This window comes from Heteronotia binoei, chromosome 9, assembly GCF_032191835.1.
Source record: "Heteronotia binoei isolate CCM8104 ecotype False Entrance Well chromosome 9, APGP_CSIRO_Hbin_v1, whole genome shotgun sequence".
NCBI classification, from domain to species: domain Eukaryota; kingdom Metazoa; phylum Chordata; class Lepidosauria; order Squamata; family Gekkonidae; genus Heteronotia; species Heteronotia binoei.
In genome coordinates, this window is record NC_083231.1 from 1,734,767 (window position 1) to 1,749,634 (window position 14,868).

Genomic DNA, 14,868 nt, shown 5'->3' on the forward strand with positions numbered 1-14,868 from the left:
GCCCAGGAAGGGTGTTCCTTGCAGGGGGGGGAACCTTGAAACAGCCCCATCAAATCACCACCCGGGGGGGTCTGTCTTGTTGGTTCTCCCTTCTGTTTCAACTGAGATTTCTCCTTGAGCATGGTGGTGGACAGTACATTCATGTTGCAGCTGACCTCATAGGATTGTCAATGGTTTGCTGTTGCTTGCCTCTGCCTCGAGACCTGGGACTTCCTTGGTGATCCAAGAACTAACTAGAGCCAACCCTGCTTAACTGGGAAGATTTGGCTGGCCTGGGCAGGGCTTCTTGGGCAGGAACCAGCCAGTTTGGTGTTGAGAGCCAGTTTGATGTAGTGGTAAAGTACACGGACTCTTCTCTGGGAAGAACCGGGTTTGATTCCCCACTTCTCCACTTGCAGCTGCTGGAATGGCCTTGGGTCTTGCAGAGTTGTCCTTGAAAGGGCAGCTGCTGTAAGAGCTCTCTTGGCCCCACCCACCTCACAGGGTGTCTGTTGTGGGGGAGGAAGTTAAAGGGGATTGCGACCAATGTTCCTAACCCTCTAAGCTGCAGAACCTTGTGAGCAAAAACTCTACTTTGTGAGCTACTGGCATTAAAGTTGTAAGGTATTGCATAAATTAGTGTGCTCTGGGGTCATTCTTCCTGAGCTAAGACAACAATGTGTGAGTTGGTGGCTAAAAATCTGTGAACCAGGTCACGCTAACTCAACTTAGAGGGAACACACAGATTGTGACCACTCTGAGACTCTGAGATTCAGAGTATCGGGCGGGATATAGATCCAATATCTTCTTCATCTTCTTTTTGTTTGTATTATGTTTCACTGTGGAGTCTCCACTGTGCCAGGTCATCTCATCAGACAGCCTCCTCTTTAAGGTGCCTTCCATTTGGACTTGAACAAACCTTGAGTCCAGTCAGGCATCTTTCAGACCAACAAAGCTTTATTCAAGGTGTGAGTTTTCATGTGCAGGCACACTTCCTCAGAGACATTGGAATGGAGGTTAACAGTTCATATATATACAGACAGATGCCTCTACATAGGTGAACAGCAAATTAGCATAGCACTTAAGGAAGATGTTTTGACATATGCAAAGGCCAAACTGCAATAGCAAGATAAGTTCATAGGGTCACCATAAATTTGGATTTAATGGGGAGGGAGACAGTGAAGCAATAAGTATGTCTAAATATGAAACAGATGTGTAGAAGCATCATTCTCAGCTGTTACACTCCATTCTTCTCCTCTCTAGCATGAAGTTAATTAACAGCATGTAGAAAAAGCCCATCAGGAACTTATTTGGATATTAGGCCACAAAAAGTGACATCACCTGCTCAGTAGATTACTTTCTGCATATTGACACAGGACAGTGTGATGCCATCAGCTGCAAATCATGGGTGTGTTTTCTTACACAGCCCAATGAGAGACCTTGTTTCGCCCCCTCCCAAACATGGCCAGAAAGCCGTGTGTGGTGGAGTGGGCGGCAGTAGGTCCACTTCTCCTGGGAGGGACAGTTTTGCATCTCTTGCTCTTTTCACAAGCCTTTTGGAGGCTGGAGGCAGCAGAGAGGATGGCGTGCATGGGCTGGGAGCGCATGGCTGCCTAAGGCCTTCCCTCTGCCGGATACCTTTTTTTTTTCAGCTGGAGCCCCAGCCAAGCCAGCCAGAACTGCGTTTCTGTGTGTTCCTGCTAAAAAAGCAAAACAAAACAAACCCTGATAGCATCCTTGGATGGGATACATTCCAATACATTGCACTGCATTGCAATCACTATCCCAATATATCATTTTTTAAAAGAAATATACTAAAATACAGTGGATGTATAGCCCTTCTTGATGGGAATACATATATAAGGACAGGATGAGTTTAGCATATGTAATGAGATAAGAAACCAATATCCCTGTTGAGTCCTGGAGGAGGTATTTGTCCAAGGGTTGTTCCTTTTTTGAGTCCTTGTAGACTGAAATTCTAGAGGTGAAGTTCACTTATTACAGTGTTTCAGAGACAGGGGAGTATTGGTTTTGCTCAACAGGCACTGTTGCTTCAGAGATGCACAATGAACAAAATCCTATCCCTTTTTAAAAACATGTTGGGAAAAGGTATATAAACATGGGGCTGTGAATGGTTGGACTGAATCCTTCCTCTCTAAATATATGAATAGAATCTAGAGCAACAGTTTCATGATTTTGCAGTCCCTGTCCGCAAGATCCCTTTGTCCTGCTACAGTAGGAAAAGTTAAGCTGGAATGTTCTTACTGAAGTACAGGACCCAACTGCCAAGAAAGGTATTCCACATGTAAAGACAGAAGAAGGTTGGTTTTAGGGTACACTGAAGTTTGAAATGAGCCTGGAGAAAGGAAGTATAAATTACAGAAAAGAGTTTACATGGACCTTTAAAAATGACATTTAATTTGTATAGTTCATGGAATTGGCCGTTTTGATTGAAATCTGCAAGGCCTTAGAGAACTCACTCTGCAAGGAAGCCAAGCTAGCAGCACAGAAACACAGCCAGGCTGACGGGCAGCAGCAGGGACTCGGGAGGGGGACTGAGGCCAAGATGGAAAACTGGGTACAGCTCTTGTTTAGAGTGGTCTAAAAAGGTCCATTTAGACTCCTTCAGATGTGCATCTGTTTCTGTCTATATGAGATGGCTTGCAAAAATTCTGTGTATGATGAAAGCCATGATGATCCCCTCATTTTAAAGAAAACCCTCTATCTGCCTGCTGATGGAATTGAACACAGGCAGGAAATCACTGCTGTCTCCTTGCTTTCGCAGATGGGGTTTGTTTGTTTGTAACATTCACAGTTATATCTGGATCCCCTCCAAGTGACAAAATAATGAACTCTATTTTGTCAATATTTTCCTCCTCATCTTATCTTCTGCCTTGATAGATGACTCATAATCAAGTCCAGTCTAAATAAACAGAAAATGAGAAAGCCCATTTTAAACACACAACATTGTAGGAGTTCTGTGATGAAATGGGGTGGGTGAGAGAACAGGAGGCTGCTCTGATGCAGGAGAAGTAGCAGCACACTCCAGGTTTGCCTGCTCCTGTCTCCCACCAAGCAAAGGACTCACTAAAGCACCAGAGCACAGTCTCTGCTTGAATGGACTGGAGGAAGCAAAAATCACAGGGAGGAAAGTTTGGGATGAAGGAGGAGGAAAGGAACCAGCAGTGGAATATAATGTCAGTGATGCTTCCTTTGAAAATTAAGAACCATGAGTGTCAATGGAACCTGCCCTTTTGCCTTTCTCTGGGCATGGAGTGAGGGGTCACTGGGGGAGTAGAGTGGAAGGAACTTGTGAATTTCCTGCGCTGTACAAGGGGTTGGACTAAATGACCTTTGAGATCCCTCCCAGCTCTGTGCTACTTCTCCACACACAAATACATGTGGCAAGTTCCATTACTAATCAAGATGAACTTGATTTCCCACTGCAAAATTGCAAATTGAATTTGGGAATGGACTTGCTTCACATTAGCCCTCTTGGCAGCTTTTTTCTTAAATGTGTTCCTTCTGTCTACCAAATTCCCATAGTTAGCACTTCAGGTATATCTTTGCTGTTTCTGAAACATGCCCAGGTGTGCAATTCTGGTCACCGCACCTCAAAAAGGATATTATAGCATTGGAAAAAGTGCAGAAAAAGGCAACTAGAATGATTAAAGGTTTGGAACACTTTCCCTATGAAGAAAGGTTGAAATGCTTGGGGCTCTTTAGCTTGGAGGAACGTCGACTGCAGGGTGACATGATAGAGGTTTACAAGATTATGCATGGGATGGAGAAGGTAGAGAAAGAAGTATTTTTCTCCCTTTCTCACAATACAAGAACGCGTGGGCATTCAATGAAATTGCTGAGCAGTCAGGTTAAAATGGATAAAAGGAGGTACTTCTTCACCCAAAGGGTGATTAACATGTGGAATTCACTGCCACAGGAGGTGGTGGTGGCTACAAGCATAGCCAGCTTCAAGAGGGGGTTAGATAAAAATATGGAGCAGAGGTCCATCAGTGGCTATTAGCCACAGTGTGTATATATATGTATTGGCCACTGAGTGACACAGAGTGTTGGACTGGATGGGCCATTGGCCTGATCCAACATGGCTTCTCTTATGTTTTTAAAGCAAATACAGAATTCCTACTTTTTCTCAGTCTTCTCTTGTGTTTTGCATGGCAAAAATAGAACACATGATGAGGGAAGGGATTGCAGTTTAGGATCAGCACAGGGGTAGTGCATAAGCATCAAGTTTCTTTACATGAAACCAAGATCTTGGGGCCAGATGAACTGCATCCAAGAGCATGAAAAGAACTTGCAGATGTAATTTCTGAACCTCTGGCCATTATTTTTGAGAATTATTGGTGAACAGATGAGGTGTCAGAAGATTGGAGACAGGCGAATGTTGTTCCCATCTTCAAGAAAGAGAAAAAGGAGGATCTGGGTAACTACCAACCTGTAAGCTTGATGTCTATTCCTGGAAAAGTTTTAGAACACATCACCAGTCAGTCCTTGAGCATTTAGAAAAGATGGCTGTGATCACCAAGAGCCAGCATGGGTTTCTCAAGAACAAGTCATGTCAGGCTAACTTTATCTCTCTCTCTTTTTTAAGGAAGTTACTACCTTGCTGGATCAGGGGATTGCTGTAGACATAGTTTATCTTGATTTCAGTAAGGCTTTTGATAAGGTTCCACCTACTATTCTTGTTGACATGTTGGTAAAATGTGGATTGGATCCTCTTACTGTTAAGTGAATCTGTAACTGGTTGACACATTGCACCCAAAGTGTGCTTGTGAATGGTTCCTCATCCTCTTGGAGAGGAGTGACAAGTGGAGTGCCTCAAGGATATATCCTGGGGCCTGTATTGTCCAACATCTTTATCAATGATTTGGATGAAGGAGTAGAGGGGATGCTTATTAAATTTGATATGAAATTGGGAGGTTGTCGAGCAATTGGATCTCAAAGTAATTAGTCCTTGATTTGAAACAAAGTATAGATTTATTGATAATCCTTATGCTTCTATTGAGCTAAGAATTGGAACTGATACAGAGTAACAGCAGTTAGTCCTTGATTTGAAACAAAGTATAGATTTATTTATAATCCATATGCTTCTATTGAGCCAAGAATTGGAACTGATACAGAGTAACAGCAGAATGTATATTTTAAAGATGGCACATCAAAGGTTCTATAAACAAAGCTACATTTGCTAAACAGTCTTGTATTCACATGTGAAAAGTCACACAGTACTTTCTCTTATCTCCCTGCGGTTATTCTTCCTGGGTCCAAGCTAGGCCTGGGAAAATGTCCCTGGAGGCTTTATCTTCAAAGAGTGAATTCCTGCATTTGTTAGTAAAAGCAAGAGAGGTGCAGGGAGGGGTGCCGGCTAACCCTTCTACTTTGATGTGCCTCAGCTTGATTTCATGGTTAGTTACAGGTACAGTATAGCAGTCATATTCTGATAAACATAGACAGTTATGATAATATGAAACATTGCTTGACATACTGCCCCCCCTAAGCTCCTGCTCAGGGTTTGTCTGGGTGCAGTGGGTAAAATTTTTTGAGAAGGAGGGGGCCCTCAGATTGGAGGATTTTACCCATTCATCACAGCTAGGGGGAAAATATTTCCAGTGGACCAAGTAATATAATACCCCCCTCTTCTTCTTGGCGTCCAGTACTTCCTGGACCTCATGATGACTCTGACCCTTCACTTGAATAGGTTTGGGTTCTGGAGGGTGGGGATGCCAGTTTGTAGCCCCCAGAACCTTCCGAAGAAGACTGCAATGGAAAACAGGGTGAATTTTACTAAATAGTTTAGGCAGTTCTAATTCCACTGTCACTTTATTGATCACCCGTTTTATTTTGAATGGCCCCAAGTATTTGTAGGACAGTTTTTTGGACGTTTGGGGCAATGGCAAGTTCGTGGTGGATAAGAATACTGTTTCTCCTACTTTGGGGGTAGAGCTGGGAGAAGACACAGTTCAGGGCCTCAGCGTGGTACAATGCCATAGAGTCCACCCTTAAGCAGCCGTTTTCTCCAGGGAAGCTGATCTTGGCCAGCTGGAGATCAGTTGTAAAAGCAGGAGATCTCCAGCCCCCACCTGGAGGCTGGCAACACTAGTCTGAAGCAACAGAATAAAGTCTGAGTCTAGTGGCACCTTTACACTGACAAAGCTTTATTCTGGGTATAAGTTTTCGTGTGCGTTCTATACTTTCTTGAAGCTGCCTTTTACATGGAACAAATAGCAGGACTGTATCTTTTATTTTCATCTGGTGAGAATTACATGAGTTATGCCACCACTGCAGGGGAACAGGGCAACTCTCTCTCCTGCTCGTCCCAGCAATAAATCAGCCGTTTTCTCTGCAATTGTGAAGATGATGTCTGCACCAGAGGGAAGCTGAATGAATGGCAAGGCAGGAAGACTGTCTGCTCTTCACCTGCAGGGATCATTACTCTTATAAATGGTTTTCCAAGACATTTTAATCTTGAAAGGAAGACATTACACATCCAGTTTTTGTTAAGTTTTTGTCACATTTCATTTATAACTTTAGCTGCTCCTTCTGAAAAAACTTGACCACTACGAAGTGTGTGTAGATTGACCTGGCTGTTTTCTTCAGATGCTGCAGCGAAATAGATACTCTGAAGAACTTACAGGTTGTCGGCCTTCACATACTAGCTGCCCCTGAGGTCACATTTGCTCTTCGATGACAAGCAGAGCATGCGAGGAGGGGCTCCTGAGGGGCTCAGTGTATGAGCTCCAGGCATACAGTTGCCAACCTCCAGACAACAGAGATCAGCTCCCCTGGAGAAAATGGCTGCTCTGGAGGGTGGACTCTGGGGCATTGGACCCTGCGGAGGTCCCCCCTCCCCAAACCCCACCCACCTCAGGCTCTGCCTCCAAAATCTCCAGGTATTTCCCACCGGAGCTGGCAATACCATCCAGGAACCAGGAGTACAATGGCCCTGGAAAAGAGTCCTGCCTCCTCAAGGAGGGAGGCAGAAAGAGCCAGCCAGCCCCACACAGCACATGGCCAGGCAGATATTGCAGACTGGGCAGGAGAGCAAGTCTTTTCTCTCCAAGTGGAGGGCTTGGGCTTGCTGTGAAGGAGCTCATGGCAGTTGCTGAAAAACAGGACCTGCGGACACCACAGGCCATATGTCTGTATGTGTGTGGAATTTATCTAGCTGTCCCAGCTCCCAGGCTATTAGGCCCTAATGAATTCCCCCTCCTAAACGAAGAGGTTTTTAACCACTTCCACCTCCAGAAGGTTTCAGAGCTATGACAGAATCACCTTTTTTGTTTCTGTTCCTGTTTCCCACTCCATTTTCCCCTGGATGTAGGAATCCTCCCTTCTCTTGGACACACATGGCGAGGGAGGTCCTGAGAACAGCATGGTGAAGAAATGCATTTTTTTCTTCGGAGGTCTCAACTGAGCAAAACCTTCACCTTGAGTTTTAAAAAGGTTTTCTCTCTAGGAAGAGAATACGTAGGAGGACAGGGGAAAGTCCATTCCGTCGCTTTCCACCCTTTGAGAAATGCTAACAACTCCAGCTAGGGACAATGGGATGGCCAAGCTCCACACCCCAGACAGGTGATTTCTAGCAGAGAACAGAGATTTGGAGGAAAGACTGCAGGAAACATGTTCTTGTGTCTCCAGGAGACGTTTCTTTGGCCTAGCCTGGGCGGGGGTGGGGGGAAACTTGCTTAACATAAGAGCCACATAGAATAAACACCAGATGTTTTATTTTTTTGGTAAAACATTTTTTTATTACTAACATATGGTAATAAATCTATATCTATATCTTACATCTTTAAAAATTTCTTTTATCTACCCCATATATTACTTTCCATCCATCACTCCCCCCATTACTTGACCCCCGCCAGTGTTATGTACTTAAAAAAATATATATTAAAGGTACCCTTAACTATTAAAACAAAAATTTATATTCTTCTTCTTTTTAAAGCTTAATTATTATCAAAAATTGTCCAATGTCCTTTTATTTTCCACTCTTTTTCTATATGTTTTCTAAACTTTTTCCACTCCATCTTAAAAACTTCTAAATCATAGTCTCTTAATATTCTTGTTATTTTGCCCATTTCACTCCATGTCATAACTTTTATAATCCAATTCCATTTCTCTGGTATTTTTTCTTGCTTCCACAACTGCGCATACAATGTCCTAGCAGTTGAAAGCAAGTACCAAATTAAAGTTCCATCTTCTTTTGGAAATTTTTCCATTTGTAATCCCAATAAGAAAGTCTCTGCAACTTTCATTACTTCGTATCCCAATATCCTAGAAATTTCTTGTTGAATCATTTGCCAATACTGTTTTGCTCTTTCACAAGTCCACCACATATGGTAGAAAAAACCTTCATGCTTTTTACATTTCCAACATCTGTCTGGCATCTTGTTATTCATCTTTGCTCATTTTTAGGAGTCATATACCATCTATACATCATCTTAAAACAGTTTTCTTTAATACTTTGACATGTTGAAAGTTTCATAGAGTTCTTCCACAAATATTCCCAAGTTTCCATCTGTATTTCTTTATTTACATTAATTGCCCATTTGATCTTTTGAGATTTCACTACTTCATCTTCTGTAGACCATTGTAGAAGTAATTTATATACTTTTGAAATTAATTTATCATTGTCTCCAAGCAGAACTTTTTCCATTTCTGTTTGCTCTTTCCTTATTCCTTCAGTTTTAATATCATTCTCCACCAAGCTCTTTATTTGATGCATTTGGAACCAATCATATTTATGATTCAACTCTTCAGCAGTTTTCAGTTCTATTTTGCCACTTTGTATTTTTAATAATTGATTATATGACAACCATTTTTCTTCACCTATCTCAGCCGTTATTTTTATTACTTCAGCTGGCACTATCCATAATGGTCTTCTCTCATCTCCATATTTCTTGTATTTCATCCATGTATTTAGTAAATTACTTCTTATATAATGGTGAGAGAAAAAACCGTCCATCTTCTTTTTTCCATAATACAAATACGCGTGCCAGCCAAATTTATTTCCATGACCTTCCAGTGCCAAAAGTTTTTTTTATTTAACAACGTTATCCATTCTTTCATCCACACTAAACAAACTGCTTCATAATATAATTTTAAATCTGGTAGTTGAAATCCGCCTCTCTCTTTTGCATCAGTCAAAATTTTCATTTTAATCCTTGGTTTCTTCCCAGCCCACACAAATTCTGAGATTTTCCTTCGCCATTTATCAAATTGTTTGCCCTCCTTCACAATAGGAATAGTTTGAAACAAATACATTATTCTTGGTAAGATATTCATTTTAATTGCAGCTGTTCTACCCAGCAATGACAAATTAAGCTTGTTCCATTTTAGCATGTCTTCATCCATTTTACGCCATAACTTCTCATAGTTATTTTTAAACAAGTCAATATTTTTCATTGTAATCTCTACCCCTAGGTACTTTACCTTAGAAGTGACTTCACAGCCCGTTAGTCTCTGTAGTTCTTGTTGCGTAATCATCTGCATATTTTTACACAGAATTTTTGATTTTTCTCTCTTAATACAAAGTCCCGCCAACTCCCCATATTCTTGTATTTTAGCTAACAACAAAGGTGTAACTTGTATGGGGTTTTCATTTATAAACATTATATCATCAGCGAAAGCTCTGTATTTGTAAGTAAATCCTTTTATTCTTAGACCTTCTATCTCTTTTTCCTCTTGGATCTGCATCAGTAATATTTCAGGAGTCATTATAAACAACAATGGTGAAAGCGGACAGCCTTGTCTGGTATCTTTGCTGACTTTCATACCTTCTGTAAGGTCTGCATTTATACACAACCTTGCATTTTGTTCAGAGTGTATTGCTTTTATCATTCTTATAAAATTTTCTCCCAGCTCCATTTTTTCCATTACTGCAAACATAAAGTCCCAGTTTAAATTGTCAAATGCTTTCTCTGCATCTGCAAAGAATAATGCTACTTCTTTTTCTGGATGTCTTTCATAATATTCTACAGTATTTACAACAGTTCTAATATTGTCTCTTATTTGTCTTTTGGGAAGAAACCCTGCTTGATCCTCCTTTATAAAGTTTATCAAATGTTGTTTAAGCCGTTCTGCCAAGATTCTTGTAAATATTTTATAGTCATTATTTAATAGCGAAATAGGTCTATGATTTTTTACATTCGTGACATCTCTATCTTCCTTGGGTATCAATGAAATAACAGCTTCTTTCCATGTGTTTGGTATATTCCCTCTTATTCTTATCATATTCATCAACTTCTGCAGTTTTGGTATTAATTCATCTTTAAAAGTTTTAAAATATTTAGCTGTATATCCATCTGGTCCAGGTGCTTTTCCATTTTTCATTGCGTTAATTGCTACTTCAACTTCTATTTTTTCAATAGGATCATTCAAAATTTTCCTCATATTTTCAGCTAAGGGCTCTATTTTTATCTTTTGTAAATACTCATCCATCTTCTCTTTCTTCATTTTAACACATTTAAACAATTTGGCATAGTATTAAAAAAATTCTCTTTTTATTGCCTCTTGAGTAACCACTTCTCTTCCATCTACCACGATTCTGTTAATAACTCTATTTTCTCTCTTTTTCTTCAATTGCCAAGCCAAATACTTTCCTAGTTTATTTGCTCCTTCAAAGGATTTCTGCTGAAGTCTTTTCAAACTCCATTCCACTTCTTTATTTAACAAATGTCTCAATTTAGTTTGTAATATTGTAATTTCCCTTAAAATTTTCTTTTTCCCTGGTCTTTTTCTCAACTCCCCTTCCTTTTTCTTTATTTCATTTTGAATGTCCAACAACTGTTTTTCTTTCATTTTCTTATCTTTATTATTCAAAGTAATCAACACTCCTCTCATTACTGCTTTATAAGCATCCCAGACCATCTGAAAGTCAATATCTTCTTTGTCATTCACTTGGAAAAAAGCTTTAGTTTCATTTTCTAGGTATGTCACTGTTTCTTTATTCTGTAGCAAATCTTCATTCAATCTCCATCTTCTCAATTTCTTGGACAATTTTGTAATCCACATTATTGGGTTATGATCAGCCCCAATTTTAGGTAAAATCTCTAACTTTCTTGTTATAAGACCTAAATCTTTAGTTCCCCACAGCATGTCAATTCTAGAAAAAGTTTGTGTCTTGCTGAAAAAAAAGTATAGTTCCAAACTTCAGGGTTAAATTTCCTCCATATATCTTCCAAATTTTCTTGTTTAACCAATTCAAAAAAAGACTTTGGAAATTTTCCTTCTTTACAATTATTTTTTTTCCCTCCAGATCTATCCAATGAGTTTTTAACTGTTCCATTAAAATCTCCCATTATCAAAACTTGGTCATAGGTCAGTTCATCAAGCTGTTGTGTAATATCTTTTTAAAAAGCATCCTTTGCACCATTAGGCGCATAGAATCCCAATAACGTTTTTTGTCCATTTAATATTGTCTCTACTGCTACAAATCTTACATCTTTATCTTTAAACACTAATTTTGGCTCCAATTTGTTTAATATACAAAACCACTCCCCTTTTCTTCTGTTCAGCTAATGAAAAAAATTCTACTCCCAATTGTTTGTTCCATAAAAATTTATAATCCTTTTGTTTAATATGCACTTCTTGCAAACAAATTATATTACAGTTTCATTAATACAATGAAATGTTGCCCTTCTTTTTTGCGGTGAATTTAGTCCATTAACATTCCAAGACAATAATTTGTAATCCATCATGGTGCAAATTCTTTATTATCTTCAAAAAATCTTCGCAGCTTCTGAGCATTTGTAATTGTGATTCTCTTCCCCTGGAGTTCAAAACTCAAGCCTTCAGGTATTATCCATCTAAAACTCATTCCATTATCTCTCAATTTTTCTGTCAACTTTGTATATGTTCTTCTGTCACTTATCACTTGCCTTGGCAGCTCCTTCATGATTCTCACTTTACTGCCTCCCACAATCAATGTCTTTTCAAAGTTTTTATTCATGATCCTTCCCACCATTTCCTTTGTCATATATCTTATAACATCTCTTGGAAGGTTATTTTTCTTGGCAAAAAGTGAATTCATATAGTCATACATGTTTTTAGTTTCTTCAGGGTCTTCATCTAAAAATTCTGCAATTATTTTTATTATATATCCTTTTAAATCACCATCCTCCCCTTCAGGTACTCCTCTCAGACGTATCTGGGTCTCCATCAATTTGCAGTCACGGATCGTCACTTTTTCTTGCATTTTCAATAAGGTGGAATCATATACTTTCATTTTGCCTTCTACCTCTTGCACTTTCGTAGATGTTTCCTCAGTTTCCTTTCTGAGATCTTCCATATCTTTTTTAATCTCTGTGATAATTTCTTTTTTCGAATCATCTATCATCTCTCTCACCCGTTTCATCATTCTGGCCTCCATTGCGTCTAATTGATCCTGCATTTGTTCCAATAAAATAGCCCTTGTTCGGGGCTGTTTGTGTTCAGACATTTAAAAACACCAAAAATTTTAATCTCACAGAATTCAAATTTAACTATCAGGTTCGAAACATTAGAGCTTGCTTTTTATAACAAGCCTAATTTCGCCGTCCTCGGAGCTTCCTAGACCAAGATATTAATTTTTAAAACTTTTAAACCCTTCAAAAAACCACAAAATTTTGGACCTCACCAATTTCCAATTCAACTATCAGGTTCAATAGAGTAGGACTTGCCCTCTATAACAAGCCCAATTTCGCCTTCCTCGGAGCTCCCGAACTCAAGATATTTATTTTTAAAGTTTTTAAATCTTCCAAAATGGCGGTCGCAACTTTTTACTGCTCCTTGCAATTTTTTCCCCCTTTTAAAAACTTCTGAGGTCTACACAAATAATATGACCAATAGTATACAGGTCTGTGCCAATATGACGATGGTGCTTTTTCTTCCAGAACCGCAAGTAGACTAAACAATAAATTCCTTTCCACTTTTTAACAGTTTTTAACACTGTCCTTTATATTTATAAACACCAGATGTTTTAGAGCCACAAGACAAGGAAGGAAGGAAGGAAGGAAGGAAGGAAGGAAGGAAGGAAGGAAGGAAGGAAGGAAGGAAGGAAGGAAGGAAGATGAGAGGGAGGAGGGAAGCAGAGGTGGAAAGAAACATTAAATGTCTTCTCCAAGTCTGCCGATGGAGTGGTGGGAGCTTCAAGAGCCACACAAAATGTGTGAAAGAGCCACAGTTTGGCCACCCCTGGCCTAGTCTGACCTGGTCAGTAGGCAGGGCTGAATCTAGGGGGGGGAGAGGGGGGTGCTTGCCCTTGGCGCCGACAGAGGGGGCCCCCCACCAAACTGGGTATGGAGTCCATTGTATTCAATGGGACCATAACATAAAATGGCCCATAAGGGGGCGCCATTTCTTAATTTTGCCCTTCCCCCCCAAAAAACCCCATGTAGATCCAGTCCTGCCAGTAGGAGGAGAAACAGACATGACAAAACTCCAAGGAGCAAAGAGGAGAGTCTTATTTGGTGCTGCTTCCATTGACAGAACTCTTATGTGACGTCTGCAGGAGGCACCAATTGTCATAGAATCATTAAGATCTGTGGTGCGAACTTGGATCTCCTACCGTGTTTTCTTCTTAGAATGGCAATAGCTTGAAACTGGAAAGAATACACCCTTCGGTTACCCCTTCCCTTCCAACTCTCTTCCCCATGGAATCCTTCACATCATCTCTCTGACCCTGCAGCCTTGCCCTCTGCACTAGTAGCTCATCCTTCCAAAAGGCAACAAAATATCTGTGAATTCAAGGAAGGGTGGTATACAAATCTAAATTATAAATAAATATAAATTTACTAAAACCAGTCCTACTAAAATCCAACATATATGCTCCACTAAAAACATTTATCCCATAAAAGAGAGAATTCTAACAATGCATGATTGCTTCTACAAAGGCACCCTCCATTATCACTTCATCCATCAGCTCTTCGTTGTCAGTTAAAATCAAATGTGAAATAGCTGAGCTCTCCTAGCCATCCTTTCCCACCTTTTGAACGAGGAGGTTATCCTGTAAACAAATCAAGAAACTGCCTGATTCCGGGTTCTTGGCAGCGTAAGTCTCCCAATACACATCAGGGAAATTAAAATCACTAATAGCCACTGGATTGGACAGTTTGGCCAGTTGTCCCTAGAGGGGAGCATCCTCCTCTTCCCCCAAATAGGCAGTTTGTAACACACCACAAACACACTGTTGGTCTATCCCTTCCTTACTCTCACCTAGACACTTCCCACAGGTAAGACAGTAACAAAGGTCTTATGGACAATGGATTATGAAAGCATCCCTCAATAATGCCACACTGAAATGAAACTTCCCAATCCCCAAAGTCATTAAAATGCAGTGATGAGTGAGCATATTTAGATTGGCATTCGTTTTTTCACTCAGTTTTCCCTAAATGGTTTTAATCTTGCAAATTCTACCTCACTTTTCTGTTTCTCTTCTTACAGTTAACTTTGACCACTTTCAAATTCTCCGGGCTATTGGGAAGGGAAGTTTTGGAAAGGTAAGTGCCATCTTATTTAATAGCCGAAATATGTGAAGTCTTTCCTTCCCAGTGCATTGAGATACAGAGATGCATACGCCGAACATGATCCACCCTGAGCCCGTTATGGGAAAGGGCAGAATATAAGTTTTCTAAATAAATAAAGTCTGCAGTGTGATGCCATAAGTTAAAAAGGCCAATGTGAGTGTCCAGTAGTGTCCAGATGATGGTATTGCTTTACTCTGCTCCGGTTAGACCTCACCTGGAGTATGGGGTTCAGTTTTGGGCACCACAATTTAACAAGCTGGTGGCTGCTTTACCCTATCTAATACATCAGATGTACAAAAATGAAAGCAGGCAGGTTCCACCACAAGGGTTATTATGGGTCTAAAATGAAACAGTATCCTGTGTGCAGCTT

At 40.2% G+C, this 14,868-nt stretch overlaps 1 protein-coding gene across 1 annotated transcript in view; it reads left to right on the top strand.

Annotated features, from left to right (window-relative positions):
- Positions 1 to 14,419: 14,419 nt before the first annotated feature.
- The window catches only part of STK32B (serine/threonine kinase 32B), a 53,667-nt gene continuing 53,218 nt past the window's right edge, over positions 14,420 to 14,868 (top strand). The window contains exon 1 of the mRNA XM_060247285.1: positions 14,420 to 14,471. The gene's annotated coding sequence lies outside the window, so the exon portion shown is untranslated. The remainder of the gene's footprint in view (positions 14,472 to 14,868) is intronic.